Source organism: Lepus europaeus, chromosome 10 (assembly GCF_033115175.1).
Source record: "Lepus europaeus isolate LE1 chromosome 10, mLepTim1.pri, whole genome shotgun sequence".
In the NCBI taxonomy this organism is placed as follows: Eukaryota; Metazoa; Chordata; class Mammalia; order Lagomorpha; family Leporidae; genus Lepus; species Lepus europaeus.
Window position 1 is genome coordinate 87,224,647 of NC_084836.1, and position 14,831 is coordinate 87,239,477.

Genomic DNA, 14,831 nt, shown 5'->3' on the forward strand with positions numbered 1-14,831 from the left:
TACATGCATTTACAAACATCCTCAAGATGGGGTTTGTGGAGACAGTGAAATTCAGAAGGAATAGAGATAATTTAAGTTGTAGTTACTCAAGATGATGGTCATGAGCCTGCTGAATCCGTAGCATTTGAGGCAGCTTATTTTAAAAAAGCAAATATTCCATAGTTTTAATTCATTTGACCTAAATTAAAATCTTTGGGGAAGGGAGATTGGAAATATTTGTTTATTGATTTTTATTTTAAGTTATTTGTAGATAAATTCAGTCATAAGAAATAATACATAAGAGATTCTTTGGACCTTTTAACCTACATTAGTAACAGTTTTTTTTTTTTTAAATTGCCATTAATCTTTTAAGTTTCCATTGTAGTTTCAAAATGTTTATTGACTGTAGTGAACATGTACTACATGAGCTGTGTTAGGAGTCCCCAGATCAGGAAGCAGAACATTTCTAGTCTTCCAGAGGGCTTGTCGTGCCCCTTTCCAGTTACCATGGGGTGATATCTATTTCCATATATTAGCCTTGCTTACTCTAAAAGTTCACATAAATGGAATCATGTGTTCTTTTGTGTTTGCCTCTTTAGTTTGCTTGTTTGATGTAAAATTCATATAGCACAAAGTTAACCATGTTTAAATGAATAATCCAGTGGCATTAAAATGTTCAGTGTTGTATAGCTGCCACCTATATCTTTATCTGAACATTTTTTATCTCCCCTAGGAAGCCCTGTACCTAATGAGCTGTTGCTCTCCATTTTCTCCTCCTTGGCCTCCTAAAACCAATCTGTTTTCTGCTCTGTGGATTTACTTGTTTTGGATACTTCATTAAAAAGGAATCATAATGTGTGTGATCATCTGTATCATTGTATGTGATCACCTATGTCTAGCTCTTTTTACTTGGTATAATATTTTTGAAATTCATCTACATTGTATACCATTGTATCAGTGCCCTGTTTACCACCCCCCCCCCCCCTTTTAAGGAGTATTCAACACTATTTTTGTATAAATGGCAATTTATCTGTTTTTTCATTGATGGGCACTTGGGTTGTTTCCACCTTTGTGCTATTGTGAATAGTGTTACTCTGAATCCTGCTATATAAGTATCTGAGTACTTGCTTTCAATTCTTTTGAGCGTATACCTCAAAGTGGAATTGCTGGTTCATGTAGTAATTCTTTATTTAACTTTTTGTGGAACCACTGAACTTTTCCACAGCACTTGAGTGAACCATTTTACATTTCTAGCAGCGAGGTCTGAGGGTTGTGATTTCTGTATGTCCTTGCTATCCTTGTTATTTTCTGTTTTGTCATTATAGGCATCCTTGTGGATGTGAGGTGGTACTTCATTGAGCTTTTGATTTTCATTTTCCTGATGACAATGATGTCAAACATATTTCCATGTGCCAGGAGGCCATGTCTTCTTATTTATCTTCTTTGGAGAAATGTCAGTTTAAGTCTCTTCAAATTCTTTTCCTATTTTTAAATTGATTTTATTTATTTATTTTTGATGGTGGTGCTTGGTTGTAAGTTGCAGGAGAAGTTCTTTATATATTCTGAATACTGGACTATTCTACTTGATTGTGTGGAATTATGTTAAAAGAAATAATTAGGAGGAAAAATAAATTACAACTACTCCTTTGGTGGTTTTGTCTCCATCTTGTAGCCCTCTGACTACATTCAGAACTCTCTTTATCCTGTCTTGTCTTATTTTTCACTATCACATTTACTGCTACCTTTTATGGTATCTAATATACTATCATACCTCCATACATGTAAGTTTTGCATCTATAGATTAAGCCACTTCTGGGTTTAAGGTATTTGGGGAAAAATTGTGTCTATTGAACATGTAAACACATTTTTCTTGTCAATATTCCCTGAAAAATAAAATATTAACACAAAATTTACATTGTGTAGCCACTATACATAATCTAGAGGTGACTTAACACATATGGGAGGATATGTGTAGATTATGTGAGAATACTGTGCCCTTTTATTTAAGGTCATTGAGCATTTGTAGATTTTAGTATCTGCAACAGGATACCCCATGGATACCAAATATTATCTGCCTTAGTGAAATTGAGGTTTCTTGTGGGCAAAGATATTTTTCTGTTTTATTCACCACCGTATCCTCATGGTTTAGATTAAGGATTGGCAAACTATGGTCTGAAAGCCAAACAGTCCTGCTGCCTGTTTTTGAATGGGTTGCAAACTTCTAATGGTTTTCACTTTTTTATATGGTTGAAATAAAATCAAAAGAAGAATAATATTTCATGACACCGAATAGTTTATGAAATTAGATATTAATGTCTATAAATGCAGTTTTATTGTAATACAGCAATACTCATTCTGTGAGTGCTTTTGTGGTATGACAGAGCTGAGTTGTTGCAGTATTGTCTGTGTGGCCCTCAAAGCCTGAACTATTTAATATATCTGGCCTTTTATAGAAAAGATTTACCTGGCACAGAGTGCCCAATAAATATTTGTTGAATGAAAAAATCTTAGCCTATACTACCACAGAAGAATCTAAATTGGAAATATTTCAAGTATTCAGTTCTTGAAAATTTGAGTTCAGTTGGCTGCTAAACAAAAATACAAAAAAATCCCTAAATGAATATTTTCATCAGTAAAACAGTTTCATTGGCTTCCATTCATCCTGTGAGAATTGATGATGGAGTGCCAGAGAATTCGTAATTTTAAGGATACTGTTAAGTAATTCCTAATTCTGGTGTTAGTTTGAAAAAGACTGTAATGACAGAATATACATCCTATTTTTTTCTGTTTTAAAGATTCAAGAAAGTTTGTTTCAAATACTGTTTTTCTCCTTCTCATAGCTTTAGATAAATAAAGCTACTTGCTGATCAATAAAAGTAGTGATTAATATAATTTTGATGGTATGCGTATTTGAGTAAGAAACTATATTGTTACATATTTTATTGCATTCCATCCATCTAATGATGTGTTTGCTGAATTTGCACTTCAGTAATAGGGTGTGAATACTAACATATTAGTAATTTCCTAGTAATGTCTAACTTCTCCTAAAAGAAAAAATGGAAATTGGACAGACATAAATCATTTTATATAAATATGATTTTATAATGTGCCAGTCTAGTTTTTTGTACAACATTTGAAAACTAAATTGTTTGCATCTGTAAGAGCTGTTAATAGAGGCCTCATAATAGATCCCTAGAGGTACAGTACACCCTGTAGCCTTGCAAATAGGTCTTACTTTATTTTATGCTTTCAGCAAAGGACATTAAATGGGTAATACAGGTTGTGGTTTATAGTGAAGGAGTAATGCTTTGCAGAACTTTGTCTTGGCTTGGTGTTTCCAAATTTCATTAACAGGAAAGGGTTTCCATATCAGAGTGAGAGAGTAGTTCCTGACTGGCCTCTTGGCCCTCGTACCCTCTGTTTTCTGGGTTAGTCAGTCAAAGGGATCAAGTTTTGTCTTCTCTAGAAGTTACTGATAGGCTTAAATTATATTTTGTTTTTAAAATTCCATCTGTTAGAAACTGGAAATTCTGTTACCTGAATTTATTTCATTTCTCATTTGAGAAGTTCGGATTCCTAACATCTCAATTCACATTTTCCTGTCATTTCTCTATAAGAGTAACCTGTAAAAATATTGGTTTGTTTATATCAGCTCATTCAGAGAGATCCATTATTCTATTTATACATGGTTGTGATTAACTGCTATTTATTCATTCTGCAAATATTTTTTGAATTCCTACCCAGTTTGCTTTAGACATTGGAATGTCTTTTTAAGACGATGATATCACATTAACACGAGGATTAATGAGAATTGTGTTATGGTAATTATTATGCACTTGCTGTTTGTGACCCTGAGAATCTAATATATTAGTAAATCCTTAAAATAATTCTTATATTTCTGGGGCTTACACTCTATGGTGAGAATTAGACAAAAAAAATTGAACTTTTTCAAGAGTAAAAAGTACCATAAAAAAGTAAAAAAGCAGGAGAATGCTTGGAGAAGGCTGGAGAAATCTTACTGTAGTAAGTTGGGAGAGAGCCTCTGATAAGTCATTCGAGCAGAGACATGAATGAACAGTATGAAGATGTTGAGAAAAATAGGTCTTGGTCAGCACTGTCCCTTGTTGTTCTTTGCTCTTTATAATGCACAACACCATCAGACGACAGTAGTTTATACTTACAAGGAAGCTAAAAAACTCATGGAAAAGTAGAATTAAAAAACAATGCACATTTTCCAGAACTAATGTTCTGAAGTGCTCTCATACATGTTTTACACATGCATGTGTTTACACACACAGTCTATTTATTGACTCTGTCCCCCCCACTAGCGTTACTCATGAAATTTCACAGGAATGAATGAACAGCAAATACAAAAGCTGGGGGGCATTCCTGGTATGCTGGGAGTTGCAGTGTGGCTGGAGTACAGTAAAGGAGGAGAGGAATAGGTGGGAGGAAGTTGGAGGGGGAAGGAGGAGCCAGACAATGTAGGGCATTATAAACCTTGGAAAGTAGGAATTTGGATTTTATTTTAAATGTGATGGGAAACCACTGTAGGTTTTTGAATGGAGGAGTAACAGGGTCAGACTTTAAAAGAATCACTGATGGGGTAGGTGTTTGGCACAGTGGTTAAGGTGCCACTGGAATGCCCATATCCTATCTTAGAGTGCCTGATTCAAGTCCTGACTCCTTCGTTTCCGACTCTGATCCCTGATAATGTGTACCCTGGAAGGCAGCAGGTGAATGCTAAAGTTCTTGGGTCCCTTCTACACACATGGGGAGACCCAGATGGATTTCCTGGCTCCTGGCTTTTGTGTTTAGAAAGTGAAACAGCAGATCTCTGTCTCTGCCTCTGTCTCCTTGCATTTGAAATAAAATGAAAATGAAAAGGAGTACTGTAAGTATTAGAGTGGTGATTATCCATAATGAGTCATATCAGAAATCAACAAATGACCACTTTAAGTTTACATGTATCAGTTATGGAGAAAAGTTTATATACAGGATGATGAGCTTATGTCAAGTGATAATTGTAGATAGATACTTTTTGTCAGCTTCTTTAAAGCATAATTTTTTTTAAACTTTTATTTAGCAAATATAAATTTCCAAAGTACAGCTTATGGATTACAATGGCTGCCCCCCCCCCCCCCCATAACTTCCTTCCCGCCTGCAATCCTCCCAACTCCCACTCCCTCTCCCATTCCATTTACATCAAGATTCATTTTCTTTTTTTTTTTGACAGGCAGAGTGTATAGTGAGAGAGAGAGACAGAGAGAAAGGTCTTCCTTTTTGCCGTTGGTTCACCCTCCAATGGCCGCTGCGGCCGGCGCATCGTGCTGATCCAAAGCCAGGAGCCAGGTGCTTATCCTGGTCTCCCGTGCGGGTGCAGGGCCCAAGCACTTGGGCCATCCTCCACTGCCTTCCTGGGCCATAGCAGAGAGCTGGCCTGGAAGAGGGGCCACCGGGATAGAATCCGGCGCCCCAACTGGGACTAAGACCCGGTGTGCCGGCGCCACAAGGCGGAGGATTAGCCTGTTAAGCCATGGCACCAGCCAAGATTCATTTTCAATTATCTTTTTATATACAGAAGATCAATTTAGTATATATTAGGTGAAGATTTCATCAGTTTGCCCCCACACAGAACACAAAGTGCAAAATACTGTTTGAGCACTAGTCATATCATTAATTCACATTGAACTACACATTAAGGACAGAGATCCTACATGAGGAGTAAGTACACAGTGACTCCTGTTGTTGACTTAACAAATTGACACTATTGTTTATGATGTCAGTAATCACCCAAGCCTCTTGTCATAAGCTGCCAAGGCTATGGAAGCCTTTTGAGTTTGCCGACTTTGATCTTAATTAGACAAGGTCATAGTCAAAGTGGAAGTTCTCTCTTCCCTTCAGAGAAAGGTACCTCCTTTGATGGCCTGTTCTTTCCACTGGGATCTCACTCACAGAGATCTTTCATTTAGGTCCTTTTTTTTTTTTTCCCAGAGTGTCTTGGCTTTCCATGCCTAAAATACTCTCATGGCATGGGCTCTTCAGCCAGATCCGAATGCCTAAAAGGCTGATTCTGAAGCCAGAGTGCTGTTTAGAATAAAGCATAATTTATATACAAAAATTTACCCATTGTAAATGTACAATTTGATTTTTAAATATTTATTTGAAATGGGGGAAAGGAGAGAGAGGGAGAGAGAGAAGAGATCTTTGATCTGCTGGTTCACTCTCTAGATCGCTGCAAAGAGCCAAGGCAGGGCTATGCCAAAGCCAGGAATCCAGAGCTTCATCCAGGTCTCCCATGTGAGTGGCAGGGGTCTAAGCACTTGGGCCATCTTTTGCTGTATTCTCAGGTGCATTAGCAAGGAGTTGGATTAGAAACCAAACAGCTGGGAGTCTAACTGGCACTCTGATATGGGATGCTGACATTACAGGCAGCACTGTAGCCTGCTGTGCCACATCACTGGCACTTCAAGTTTGGTGACGACAATTGTGTAACCACCAATAAATCACGATATATGAGGGTATGTTAAAAAGTTCATGGAAATGGAATTGAAAGATAAGTTTATTTTGGTGTCTGCATTGTGTCGTAGCTTATAAAGCTGACCCCTGGATGCCAGCATCCCAAATGGGTGCTGATTCATGTCCTGGCTGCCCCAGTTCAGATCCAGCTCTCTACTAATAGCCCAGGAAAAGCAGGGGAAGGTGGTCCAAGTGCTTGGGCCCCTGCCACCTGTGAGGGAAACTCCAAAGAAGCTCCTGGCTTTGGCTTGGCCCAACTCTGGCCATTGCAGCCATCTTGGGGAGTGAACTAGCAGATGGAAGACTCTTTGTTCCTCTTCCTCTCTCTCTCTCTAGCTCTTTCAAATAAATTAAAAAAAAAAAAAAAAGATAAGGTTATTTTGGTGCAGACTTTTTTTTGAAACCTGTGCAAATGAGGGATCTTGAAAAATGCATGTTATGAAAACCTGCATGGATTTAAAAGATACTTTCCAGCAAAATAAGCTGATTTCCATTTTTCCAAATTTTAAAAAAAGATTCATTTATTATTCGCAAGGCAGAGTTAGAGAGAGGCAGCGAGAGAGAGAGAGAAAGAGAGAGAGAGAGAGGGGTATCTTTGATCTGTTGGTTCACTCCCCAAATGGCCACAATGGCTGGGGCTGGGCTGATCTTAAGCCAGGAGCCTGGAGTTTCTTCCAGGTCTCCCATGTGGGACAGGGGCCCAAGGACTTGGGCCATTTTCTACTGCTTTCCCAAGCCATAGCAGAGAGGTGGATTGGAAGAGGAGCAGCCAGGACATGAACTGGCGCCCATATGGGATGCCAGTGCCACAGGCAAAGGCTTAGCCCTTTACGCCACAGTGCTGGCCCCTTCACATGTTTTTCCTTTTTTTAAGTGCCTTTCTATGATGTTTTCTTATCTACAGTGCTTTTCTCTCCTCAGTGGCCCCTGGCAACCACTATCTACTTTTATCTCTATAACTTGACATTTTCTAAAATTTTTTATAAGTAGAATCATACAATGTATAGCTTTGTGACTGACTTCTTTCACTTAGCATAGTTCCTTTTGAGAGTCATCCATAGTGTTGGGTGTATTAGGAGTTTGTTCCTTTTATTGCTGAGTAGTATTCCATTGTATTGGTATATCACAATGTTTATCAATTATTTGGTTGGAACTAGGATTTTCATTTGGGGCCTGTTATGAATAAAGCTGATATGAACATTTGAATACAAATCTTCATGTGGACATATGCTTTCATTTTGCTTGGATACTTTTAGAATTGCTGAGTCTATGGGAAGTATGTGCTTAAGAAAGCTGCTAACCTATTTGTCATCTGCATTTTCACTAGCAATGTAAGAGTAGTGCAGCCGTTCCACATTCTTGTCAATGCTCAGTGTTGTCAGTTTTTTAAATTTTAGCCATTTTAGTGGTTAAACAATGATATCTGGTGGCTTTAATTTATATTTTCCTAATGACAAATATTAAAGAAAAATATTTATGATGCTTATGAAATTTGATAAGGTAGACTATTGAAGAGGATGACTATTGTGATAGGTACTACTGCTGTTGGATTTTGCAGTGAGGGAGAAAGGGCTCAACTCTGCAGCAGAGCAAAGTGGGAACTTTTAGGCAAGGAGCTGGTTGAGGATCAGTGGATGGAAAATTACTAAGAGAAAACCACAGGGTAAGGCAGATTCTAGTTAAATCAACCTAATATGATTGTTGCTGGAGGCAGGGCAGGGTGAGCAGACATCACCTGAGTGATGGTGGATGGTGAGGAACCCAATTAAGTATTGAGGTTGACCAGATTTCAAGGATAGGGGTTTCTGGTCAAACTGACCTAGGAAGATTCTCACTAAAATTGGACATTGCAGAGATGAACACAGAAGTCCAAAAGTCAGGGCTAGTTGGAAGAGTTTAGGGAAGCCTGAGTAGGGTAGGGTTTGGTCAGTGAGAGAATCTTTGTCACTGAAGATATTAAGCATCCTTCCATGTTATGTTATTTTATTTATTTATTTTTTTAACATCTGCCACTTCATTTATTGTTTTTATTTGCAGGAGGAGTTGAAACAAATTTTAAGGATTTTTTCATTTTTTTCCCCCCTAAACATGAATCATCCAAGTAAAACCAACTTAACTATAGAAATGTAGCAAACAAGAGGAAGGTAGCACAACAACCCAAGAGGCAAAGGCAGGGGAAGAGGTGGGTGCAGTCCGCATATAACATATGCATAAATGCCATATGACTGAGGACTCATATGGCTCAGGACCGCCTCCCCAGAAGGCAAGCACAGGGCCCATTTTAGGAGGATGCTCTCCCCCCAAATATCTGAGAATGCTTCAGCTTAAAGCTTGCGGTTAAAACGAGAAAGGGGAAAAAAAAAAAAAAAACTAACCAAAAACACACACCAAAAAAACCCCATGAACCACCCAGCTATAACCACCTTCCTTAATCGATCATAGGAGTTTCTTTTCATTTTATAAAAAGACTACTAAAAATATTGAAAAAATTATTTTCTCATCTTATATTTGTAAAGATAATAGAATTCAGAAGTTTCTTAGAAAACAGACTAGAAACTGCCCTCCGGTTTCCACCGTTGCTGAGAGGATCAGCAGGACTAGAAAGTTTAGGAACTAGAGCTGCTGGTGGAGAATGGGAAGCCCAGCCCGGAAGAAATCAAAGTTCAGGAGCAGGGTGTGGGGTGTGGCCAGGAGCAACTCCATGCGAACATGGCTGCGCAGAAAAGGGGAACACTAGGTGGTCAGACAGGCCTTAAACTCCTCCTTGACAAATAACCAGTTTTTATAAAGATCCAAGCAGTTTGGTCCCAAACTGAGGTGAACACTTCAATATTTATTCACATGCTTTGTTTTTTTAAGAATCAAAGTTGCCCAAATTAAATCTTTCTGCTATTACTACATATGCCTAAAAAGAAAAGAAAGGGCTTTTAAAATCAGGACAGGGGAGAAGAGACTGAGAATCATCAATTAGTCCTCTTAGCCTCAAATGAAATGAAATGAATAACAAAACTGTTGGCTTCTAATAGGAAACAAACCAAAATCCCAAGCATTGCTCTCCCTCCCTACCCCAGCCCCCACCCACACCCCCAACAACAAATGAGAAACACAGCTGCAGCCCAGTATGTTGTGTTCTCTTGAGAGCAGGGCCTGACCCCAGGCTCTGTGGCCAGCCCCTTCTGTCCAGTGGGACACAGCGTCAGGGATGCTTTGCACTGCAGCAGGATTCTGCGTGGCTGGTTAAGGGGTGGGGGTGGGATTTTCAGAATCTTCTTGAGGCTCCTGTTTTAACTCCTCACCAGCCATCTTCCCAGTGCCGCTCTCCCCTGGACAAGGGCTCTCTATCCAAGAGCAGCCCCTACTCGGTTGTGGGCTGTAAATTGTCCTTCTCTTCTCGGTTCTCTGTCCCACTTCGTCGTTTTCGATCTCCCCTTCATCTCCACTGAACTTGTCATGGGCCCATTTGGGGCTGGTACTCGATTTCCGGAACATGAACCGGCACCGACCCCGGGGAAAGGCTCCTTGGCCCCAGCTCACCCATTTGTCACTGCCTTCGCCTTCCTGGTCATCATGCAAGTAATACTTCTTGCTTTTGGGTGTGTACTCTGGGTCCCATTCCTCTTCCCGGTTTCTCTTTTGGAAATCATTGTTGCTGCTGCTGCTGTTGTTACCAGAGTAGTTGCCTCTGCCCCAGCCTCTCCCTCTGGCTCGAAATGGAAAGGCTCCTCGAGCTCTGCCGCCGCCTCTTTCACTTGGACCCATAAAGTCTTTGGTCCCCAGTCTGGGCTTGTCAAAGCTTGTGGTGCTTTCCTCTCTCCTCTGTCTCCTCGGTGTACTCTCCTGCTTTTGTAGGAGTGAGATGACTGGGAGGAGGAGGAGGAGGATCTGGACCAGTCTCGTGCTCTCCTGTGTTTCTTCTGCTTCTTTGATCCTTTATGAGTTTTCTCTGTTTTCTCAGTTGACCTCTCCCTCGAATGGCTTGAGTCTTGGGAATCCACTGATTCTCTTGATTTACCTCGTTTAAGATCTCTTTCCTTATGTTTTTTATGGCATTCAATATCAAGGCGGAGATCCACAGGATCATCCTTGTATTTTCCCTCAGCCTTATAGCCTGGTTCCCGAGGACTTTTCATTTACTCATGAGCCAAACCATGCTTTCTGAATGTACTGGGGGAAATGTCTATCCTCCTGTGTATCTCTGGGCTTTTCTTGTTTTTAGCGGCATCCTGCTCAGTTCCCCTCTTTAGGTATTTAGTAAAGCATTCATGCAATGTCATTCCAGAGGACCCAAAGTGATGCTCTTTCACGTGGTGAACAATGGTCACGATATGCTGGGCAAACAATTCTGAGGGGTTGCGCTGAGATTGAGCTGACTGTATGTGCTGGAAAATGGAACGAAATCCCTGTTCCTTTTTGTTGCTATGGACTAGATCCCGACAAAGCTTGTGTTCCTGAGCCAATAACCCACTGGGTCGTGCAAGGTCCTCATCAGAAGAGTCCATCCGGGCATTGACCTGGGCTTCTCGAGTAATGGAAAAGGAAGACTTCCCAGAAGAAAAGTCTCCTTTGGCTCCCAGCTTGTCTCGGCTCTCAGAGGTCTTTCTTGGGGGAGGCGATGAACTTTTCTCCTGGACTGCTTTGTAAGTGGTCACTCGGATATTCTTTTCAGGCACAAACTCCCTGTGCCCACTTTCGGTTCTCTTGGTCCCTCCCCGATCCTCCTTTTTGGATCTCTCTGAGAAAGACTCCTCCTCCAGCTCCTCTGTTTTCCTCTGCTTTTCCTTCCCTGGAGGGGCATACACCAGGCCCTCCCATTGGCCTGACTTCTCCTCTTCCTGGCTTTTGTTTGCACCTGCTATGACGTTAGACATAAATTTGGGTTCATCATCAAACTCAGATTCCTTCCTTCCCTTAGTTTTGTCCTTATCTTGTTCATCCAAGTCTTTTGGGAGATTGGCTGCCCTGGAAAGGCTTCTCGGTATCACTTTTGGGAGCAAATGGTTCGGATTTACTTTTTCCATCACCCAAGCCTGTGTCAGAGAATCTCCCTTTCTCTTTCATTTTCTCTTTATCAGCATTTGTTTGTTTCTGTTCCTTATCTTTTCCATTCTCTGTCTTCTGCTCTTCTAGATACCTCTTAGTATAGGCTGTTCCTCCTTGAGCAATATTCTCCTCCTCCTGAGATGAGCCATACGTAGAGCCAGTGGCCGGTAGACTCTTACCCACAGGGCTCTTTTTGGATGGACTCAAAGATCCAGAGTCATGGTTGAACTGACCTTGATGTGTCCCAGACTGATACCCAGCATCACTCGGCAGAGCTGAGTCCATCTGGGATGTGTTGGAAAGTGGAGGACTAGGTTTTGGCACAGGGTTGGGACGGGGTGATCACTGCCTCACCACCACAGGCTGGAGAGGACTTTTGAGAGCTGGGCTTCACTCCCGAGGACTCAGCTCAGAAACTGCAGAGGCACGTGGTGTAGAACCAGTGCTGTAGGTGGTGGCATCTGGCTATGGCTTTGAGCTCTCAGAAGCCTTAGTATCTTGAGAGGTGCTTCCAGAGAATGCTTGTTCCTTGGCCTCATCTCCCTGGTTATCCCCGGCAGCCTGAGAAGGCCGGCTATCCTTGGAAGAAGACTTTTTCTCCTTTGTAGACTTGTGCTTAGAAGACTCAACTCGACTATGGTTGGAGGAAGAACGAGAAGATGAGGAGTGCCTTGACCTGTCAGAAGACGACTTATCGGAGTTCCTAGAATGGCTCCTGGATCTTGGTGAAGGGGACCTTCTCTTTGGGAACCGAGATCGGGAGCTGCCCCGACGAGGACTGTATGCCTGCTGGTAATTCTGCCAATTTGGTAGTTTCCATAGCCGCCTCTGTTATATTGTCCCCATGGATAAAAGCCTCTATAGCGCCCACGGAAATAATAGGGCCTTCTATAGCCTCTGTTGTGACCTCGGAAATCCTGGTTCTGATATACTCTTGGATGATTTCTTTCTCTGTTATGAGCTGGAGAATATGATCTGGAACGAGACCTAGAACTCAGCCTGCGCTTCCTTGAACGAGAGACAGATCGGCTTCGGGATCGAGACTCTGAAAATGAACGAGAACGAGATCTCGAGCGAGAAGAGCGAGATCCAGACTTGGATTTGTTTTTTTTTTTTTTTTGACATCTTTGAAGATCGCTTTTCAGTTACACCTCACCTTACTAGAACAATTCAACTTGGACTGGATCCAAGGCACTACCTCAAAACAAGAGTGGCAATGTCACTGGTGTCTCCAATTTACAAATTCAGGAAACAATTCTGGGCCCACCGCAGCGACCGCAGCTGCAGCCTCACAACGGCACAACCGGCCCGACCCTCTCCATGTGTTTTTGTAATGTGTTTATTAAGTTGTTTTCCCATGAAAAACTTTGGGTTGTTAGTCTTACTGAGTTGTAGGTATTTATAGGTATGTACATGTGTGTTTATAGGATATAAATCCTTAAACAGATTTATGTTTTGTGAAAATTTTACAGGGTGTATCTGTAGCTTAATTTTTTTTTTTTTGACAGGTAGAGTTATAAACAGAGAAAGAGAGGGAGGGAGAGAGAGAGGGAGGGTGGGAGAGAGAGAGAGAGAAAGAGAGAAAGAAAGAGAGAAAGAAAGAAAGGTCTTCCTTCTGTTGGTTCACTCCCCAAATGGCCACTACGGCTGGTGCTGTGCCGATCCAAAGCCAGGAGCCAGATGCCTCTTCCTGGTCTCCCATGTGGGTGCAGGGGCCCAATGTAGCTTAATTTTTTAAAATAAAGTATTTTTTAAGATTTTTTAAAAAAATTTATTTGAGAGGCAGATTTACAGAGGGAGAGGAAGAAAGGTCCTCCATCTGCTGGTTTACTCCTCAGATGGCCACAACAGCCTTATTCGAAGCCAGGAACCTCCTCTGGGTCTCCCACATGGGTGCAGGAGTCCAAGCACTTTGGCCATCTTCTGCTTTCCCAGGCCAGGAGCAGAATGCTGGATGGGAAGTGGAGCAGCTGGGATATAAACCTGTGCCCAAATGTGATGCCGGCACTGCAAGCGGAGGCTTAGCCTACTATGCCACAGAGCTGGACCTCAGATTTTTATTTTAGGATAGCTTTAGATTAGGGCTGGCATTGTGGTATAGTGGGCAAATCCACTGCCTGATGCCGGCATCCCTCATGTGTGCCAGTTTGTGTCCTGGCTGCTCCACTTCTGAACAGTGCTGTGCTAATAGCCTGGAAAAAGCAGCAGAAGATGGCCTAAGGGCTTGAGCCTCTGCCACCCATGTGGGAGACCTGGATGAAGCTCCTGGCTGACCTATCTCCACCCTAGCCATTGCTAGGGAAGTGAACCACTTAGGGGGTGAACCAGCTATGGAAGACCAGCCTCTTCTGTCTGCCTCCCTTCTTTCCTCCCTCCCTCTCTTTCTCAAATAAGTAAATAAATCATTCTTTAAAGAATAGTTTTAGATTTTCCTGTCATTCCATTATACATGGTTAATATTTCAAGCCTGCATTGTAAAATAGTCTTCACTTTGGTATTTGTGACTTCAGTTCCTCCTTTTCTTATAATATATGAAAATCAGTTTATATTTCCTTGGCCAATATATTCAACATGACTTTGTCCTATATGGAAAGCTTCAATGACTTCTAATTGTTTTCCCAATTGAGTCCAGATTCTGATGAATGACACTGGCAGTTTCCATACTTGACTCTAGCCAACCCCTTTATCTGAGTCAGTTTTCTGTGACGCTTATACTTTCCCATTGCCTATGTATTGCTCATGCCATGTTCACCAACTGTAACTTTCTAGCTTCATGACTAGGTCTTTCTTTCATTTCATATCCTCTACTAAGCCTGTTATTAACTTCTTCATCTTATAGTGGGCCGTTTAATTTTGAATGCTCATGTATTTATTATCTGTATCACTTATTTTCTATTTAATTATATCCTTTTTTGTTTTCTACCCTGTGATCTTATTTTTAGAATTCCAAGGACATATAAATTGGGTAACTGCATTGGAAGAAAATCCTGATCTCAAATCCCTGACCCCTTTGTTCAATTATAGGTGCATATTGGAAGGGGTCTTTATGTCATGGCCATGTTTTCTGTGGATTTGGCAGAAGTTTAGAACACTAGGGAAGTTGGTTGATGATTTTGAGCATTGATAACCTTCAGGTTGAACCAGAATTGCCCTGGGACCTAGGTATTATTGGTCTCACTTTAGAACTGATGGAATACTCTGTATTGCCTCAAATTTCTGCTGTGTGAGTTAGAATTATTCTTATTAAGCATATTGCTCAGTTATTTTTGAATGAGCTCTTCATTTGTGCAGTT

The 14,831-nt window shown here is 41.1% G+C and overlaps 1 protein-coding gene and 1 pseudogene across 7 annotated transcripts in view; one reads left to right on the forward strand and one right to left on the reverse strand.

Moving 5' to 3' along the window:
- The window catches only part of TASP1 (taspase 1), a 274,377-nt gene that overhangs the window by 37,194 nt on the left and 222,352 nt on the right, over window positions 1–14,831 (forward strand). The window lies entirely within an intron of this gene.
- On the reverse strand, window positions 9,740–14,261 carry LOC133767447 (thyroid hormone receptor-associated protein 3-like; annotated as a pseudogene).